Source organism: Engraulis encrasicolus, chromosome 24 (assembly GCF_034702125.1).
Source record: "Engraulis encrasicolus isolate BLACKSEA-1 chromosome 24, IST_EnEncr_1.0, whole genome shotgun sequence".
NCBI lineage: Eukaryota > Metazoa > Chordata > Actinopteri > Clupeiformes > Engraulidae > Engraulis > Engraulis encrasicolus.
This window is the reverse complement of record NC_085880.1, coordinates 38,341,370-38,347,777: the sequence shown is the minus strand read 5'-3', so window position 1 is coordinate 38,347,777 and position 6,408 is coordinate 38,341,370. Positions and strand designations below refer to the sequence as shown.

The window sequence follows — 6,408 nt, the reverse complement described above, 5'->3', positions numbered from 1 at the left end:
TCTGGTTTAACTGGGAAAGTCTAAACCATGAGGAAGTCCCTGCTAAAATACACTAACACAGACAGGCACACACATACACACACTTTTGCATTAACTGGGGAAAGACTAAACCATAAGGAAGTCAGTGCTAAAATACTATACACACACACACACACACACACACACACACACACACACACACACACACACACACACACACACACACACACACACACACACACACACACACACACACACACGGCCCCTGTCACCAGTGAGTCCACCTAGGCCGGATATCACTGCATGAAAAGAGGAATTTGTGGATGAGTTTTGCACCTTAAATTGCCTCATACCTCAAGCCACAGCATTTGCGGCTCCCCCATGCCCCCCTCCCATCCCCTTCTTAGAAGAGCCTTTAATATGTAAATGCCAGTGATCAGGTCAGGAGCTGCCCCAGTCAATTTCAAGTGGGGTGGGGTGGGGTGAGGTCAGGTGGGTGGGAGGGAGTGGGGGGTCGGCAGGCCTGTTTCTAGGATTTTGGGGTCCCTAGGCAACGGGATTGTTGGGGGCCCTAGGGCATTTTTTGGCCTTTTACTAAAATGTGTGTGTGTGTGTGTGTGTGTGTGTGTCTGTGTGTGTGTAGGCTATGTTTTTTCACGCTGCCCAGTGGTGTTTTTCAGAATCACTAACCATTAAACCAGGGGTAGGGAACCTATGTCTCGAGGGCCCTTGAGGCCGTTTTATCCGGCCCCTGATATCATTATAATGTTTTGCAACTTCACAGGAATCTTAGAAATTACATTTCCAATGCAATTAAGTTAGCCTATATTCAGGGGACCGGGTGGGGACTGTTTTAAAGGTGTCTACCTTTAAAGATGTCTATATGTCTATATAGGCCTAAAGGTGTCTATATAGGCCTAAATTTTATGGGGAAATCCTGATTTGTGTTCATAGTACGGCCCCCGGAGGATTTTATGACCATGGTAGGAATTTGAAGTGGCCCCTCGAATGAAAAAGGTTCCCCACCCCTGCATTAAACATTTCTACTAGCCACAGCTTTGCTGCCAGTACATTTTATTATGATACTATAAGCTCAGAAATTAAGTTGATCAAACAATTCGATCTGTGCTATAAACATTTAAATGAACCTACAGAATAGGCTATCAAAATAGAATCATCTGAATGATCTTTCTTGGACATACATTTTGAAGTGACCCTTCGAATTAAAAAGGTTCCTCAGCTGCTTTTGAGGAAAAACATCAATGTGCTTGGCCACTCTGGTTTTTAAATGGTATTCTGAACTAAAGCAAGGATTGTTGAAAGTTAGTTGAAAATAGACCGTCTCTGGTTAAATTAGTTCTACACCAAGCCTTTAGGTGGCAGTAAAACGAATTGGCACAATGCGAATTCCACACACAAGCCACAAAGAAGCCATCAGCCGCGGTCAACAGCACCTTCCTGATTGAGCAGAACCACGCGTTGTCTGTGTGGTTTACAAGTTTCTTGGCGATATGGGGGGAAAGTTCCTCACATACCAACGGAAAATGGGCTTCATATACATGTAAGTACATTTTACTCAACTGTGGTTTAAAGTTTCAGTACTCAAGAGCGATTGAATAGCTCCTCTGAACACAGATCCGCCATTGCTAAGTTATGGCACAGCCGCTTTACATAGCTGGTAGCTCAAGTCCCCTCAATGTGACTACACTAGTTGCTGCTGTACGCTAGGAAATTCTGATGACTTGCGAGCATCGTAATGACAAAATGCTGTGGTGAAACAGTGAATATGTTAACTATACTTGTTGATGGTAAATTGTTTGACATTGCTAGTTCTCAGTTGCCTTTCCCCTGCCTAAAGGATTCCCTGATTGACGCTCCCAACCCAGGACGCTCCCCTTTCATCTCGCTCCCACTAGCCAGACTATCGGTACCACCGCCATATGGCGGAGCTAGTTATGTTGTTGATGTTAGTTTTTTGTTTCTAACCCTAACCTTAACCCTAAACCTAACCCTAACCCTAAATTGCTTGTATGTGGCAGTATATGATAATACGTGAAATATAATCGGGTGGGACTACACGTCCGGGAGTGATAGAAACACCTGGGACCGCACGTCCGGGAGCGATCTCAGTTGGGAGTCTCCATCCCCCACCGTGCCTAAAGATAGACAAAGGCTACCGTTAGCATGCTATTGCGTTAGCTCATCAACTAGATGCTGGGCACTGCTCATTTTTCACGTCTGCCCGGCATTTCGCTGATGAACTAACGCTTAGACGCCTTGCCAATGTATTTTACAGCGGCAAAAATGCATCTAGGCGACGTTGGAAAGACTGGTGTGCCGTCTGGGTATGTTGGTTTTCAGTGCTGGGCAGTAGCTAACATTCTCTAGTAGCTTGGTCGTAGCGTCACTACTATGTATCGAGTAGCTAACATCCCTTGAAACACCTTGCCCTTTCACCAAACCGACCGATTCTTCCTTGTTGCGTTCTATATTATGAAAGGTAACCGTGAGGAGTTCTGGCGGCAGCTCTCAGTAACACGAGCCCAATGTATCAGCGCGAGCTCAATGTCGACCAGAGTGGTCAAGTTGAGCACGACGCCACCCCGAAATCAATGTGAAATACCCTGCCATTTGCAACAGTAGGCAACCTGTCCTTTAAAAGTATGGGTCCTCAAAACAGCACTTGTTGCACAAATAAGTGTAGATGGCCTCTTCAAGAAATTGAAATTATGTATGGTCACTTTTTCTTATTGTTTCACGTGGAGGTCTACTGACCTTGTCTAAATAATGTAGGCTAGTTTATGTACATGTATTATATTAGGACCCAAGGTTAATGGGTTATTCTATTTACCATGTTTTCACAGGCTGCTGTCTCATAATATGGCGAAGACGAGTCATCTGAAGGCCTAACTCGCCATAGAAGACTGAAAGAATGTAAGATTAACTTCTTTGTGACCAATATGACTTGCTCATTGATACATTTGCTATGTCAATATGAGGTGCATGGCAAAATATTTAATTTATTTGTCTCGCTTCTAGGAGCTGTAGAAACAACAGGGTGTTCTTTTTCAGGGTATTCTTTTTTATAGAACTGGGCAGGTCATTTATTCGTTCCCCTTGTTTTTTGAAGTGTCCTGCAGGATGCTGTGTCCTGCAATCCTGTGTGCTGTGCTACAGACGCGTGTGGAGGTCAACCCAAAATGGGCACAGTCTCACCACAGAAGAGTGAAAGAGGGTAAGCTTAACCTATAGCCTACGTCAGGGTCGGGGAACGTTTCTCATTCGAAGGGCCGCTTCAAATTCATCCGAGGGGCCGTAAAAGTCCTCCAAGGGCCGTACTATGAACACAAACCAGGATTTTCCCTTTCACTTTAGGCCTATATTGAAGGCAGCCACATTTAAACAAACGCCACCTTCTTCAGGTTCCCTGAATAAAAAAATAATTGTATTGCAAATGTATTTTCCAAGATTCCTTTACAAAATATGGCACATTTCATGTGAAGCTGGATAATAATAAAATTATATCGGGGGGCCAGATAAAACTGCCTCAAGGGTCGCAAATGGCCCTAGAGACATGGATTCCCCACCCCTGGCCTACATTGTCAATATGACTTGTGCTACTTTATAGATAAGTTGTCAATGCTGTGCATTGCTATGTTTTGATTTATTTTCTTACATCCTACAGATCCTGGCAGGGAGACGGTAGTGTCCTGCAGAATGGTGATGGGCCAATCTTACAAGAGACCACAGAAAACTGATATAGTGTAAGATTATCCCTGTTGGGCTCAATAGGTCTTGCTTATTGACATATTTGCTATGTCAATATGAGGTGCATGGCAAAGTATTTATTTATTTGTCTCGCTTCTAGGAACTATAGAAACAACAGTGCCTGCTGCAGTATAATGAGGACACCCTGAGCAGAGAGCTCCAATAGACCCAGGTCCAGTGTCTTGGCAGGGTGAAATGGCACTGATATGGGTATGTACTAATGTCAGTTAAAATGAATGAATTAATTAATTCTCATATCTGAATAATGTGAACACTGGATTTACCACACACACACACCCTAGGCCTAGATGATTTGGACCCAAGGTTACTTTTACCACAGCTCTGGCACATCAATTTTCATTTGTTTAATAACTGGTCAGGTAATTTATTCATTCCCCTTGTTTTTTTTTTTTTTGTTTTTTTTTAGTGTCCTGCAGGATGCTGTGTCCTGCAATCCTGTGTGCTGTGCTACAGACGCGTGTGGAGGTCAACCCAAAATGGGCACAGTCTCACCACAGAAGAGTGAAAGAGGGTAAGCTTAACCTATAGCCTACGTCAGTGGTGGGGAACCTTTCTCATTCGAAGGGCCAATTCAAATTCACCCGAGGGGCCGTAAAAGATCTCCAAGGGCCGTACTATGAACACAAACCAGGATTTTCCCCTTCACTTTAGACCTATATTGAAGGCAGCCACATTTAAACAAACACCACCTTCTTCAGCTTCCCTGAATATAACTTAATTGTATTGCAAATGTATTTTCTAAGGTTCCTTTACAAAATGTCATATTTTATGTGAAGCTGAATAACATTAAAATTATATCGGGGACCAGATAAAACGGCCTCAAGGGTCGCAAACGGCCCTCAAGACATAGGTTCCCCACCCCTGGCCTACATTGGCAATATGACTTGTGCTACTTTATAGATAAGTTCTCAATGCTGTGCATTGCTATGTTTTGATTTATTTTCTTACATCCTACATATCCTGGCAGGGAGACATAGTGCATGAGACCATAGAAGACTGAAATAGGAGATTATCCCTGTTGGGCTCAATATGACTTGCTTATTGATATATTTGCTATGTCAATATGAGGTGCATGGTGAAGTATTAATTTATTTGTTGTTTCTACAGCTCCCAGAAGTGAGACTGAGTGCCTGTTGCAGTATGACGAGGACGCAGTGACCAGAGACCTTCAGTAGACCCTGCTGGCATGATTGGCGTCTGAAGAACATGAAATCAACAGCAATGTTTATAATGTTGTACATACCTGTATAGTCTGTATTAAAAGGCAGTACCTGTAGTATTTTTCCTCTTACTTTCATATTTACCACATATTTACTATGAATTGACAACTTTTACTAAAATCCATTTTTGTATGTGCCCTGACTAAAACTATCCTTAAACCTAACCTGTCAGAGATGTAACAACAACCTGCTCTTAGCAATGTGGCAGCAGTCTACTTGGATGCAGCGGGGAACATGGAACCCTTTTTTGAAAAAGCATTGTATGTTTCTGAGTTTTATGAATTGTGCCCTTCCCAAACATCATGCATAGGCTAAGCGTATCTATGACACGCTGATTTGAACTCACTATCGCGTGGGTCCAATACGCATTTTCAAGTTAAGTCGTGCTCCACAACGCCCTGTGACAGGTTAGGTTATAGGGATGGTTTTGGTTTAGGCACAATTTAGGTAGAAATTCGCCTAATCTCGCTGTTCTTGGCAAAAGTAAAGCAGCAGAAACATTACTTCACTGACAGGTTAGGTTTAGGGGTGGTTTTGGTTAGGGCACAGCAAAACATATTTGCGTTTAGTAACAGACATGCGCTGTGACAAAACAAAATCGCCGACACGGCGGGAAAACTGCGCAAACCTCGTCACTAGTCAAAAGTGCATGAAAGCGCTTTACCGTTGCGTTGAGGAGCACGCTTTGAATTCAAAATGCGTCGCACCATGCACTAGCGTGCGATACGTACGCTAAAGCATGATGACAGCCTGCCCAAACTTAACTTGTCGGCAATGAATGTTTCCTAGTTGTACATTTGTGACCTGAGTGCTGTGTACATCACTGCATATATAGGCCTAGTATATTGTTTGCAGGGTATGTGTGTAGTTGCATGGTTCTTGTCAAAGTGTGTGTACATTGTTTGGTGTGATATTAAAAGCCTATTTTAAAAAATCATTTTCATTTCATTCATTTTCATTTTATCAATAAATTCACATCATGCATGCTAAAGCCCCATCACAGTGCAGCCTATAATGATGTGACTATACAAAGTAAAATCAAGCTAGGTATATTATTAATAATTTTTGCATAATTATACGGACCTACTGTATACGGTCTGCATAAATTAATCCAACGTGACCAATAGAAGGTCGTAGCTGCTAACCAATAGCGCAGCTCTTTTACTTTGAGTCACGTGTCTTTTTCGTCCAATAAGAGCAAGGCTAGTCCGCGTTCCGGGCTGGCTGTCATTGCCTTTCATGTGGTAATCGTTGGGCCATTAACACCCTGCTGTGAGACCTATCGCGGCTCGCGATTCGCTTCCGGGCGATTTAGGTGTCATCAAAATTGTTAGTTTTGATTCTCTCAAGCGCTCAAAATCAGACGAAAGTTAGGCAAGTCCGTGGACGATTAGGGACGAGTTCATTGTCACAAATCCCC

At 43.0% G+C, this 6,408-nt stretch overlaps 1 long non-coding RNA gene across 1 annotated transcript; it reads left to right on the top strand.

The window, feature by feature from the left end:
- Positions 1 to 451: 451 nt before the first annotated feature.
- LOC134440997 (uncharacterized) lies at positions 452 to 5,044 on the top strand. Its single transcript, XR_010033076.1, has 7 exons — positions 452 to 1,540; positions 2,844 to 2,913; positions 3,110 to 3,214; positions 3,665 to 3,743; positions 3,848 to 3,957; positions 4,175 to 4,279; positions 4,876 to 5,044. It is a non-coding gene; the product is annotated as an uncharacterized LOC134440997 (long non-coding RNA).
- The last annotated feature ends 1,364 nt before the right edge of the window (positions 5,045 to 6,408 follow it).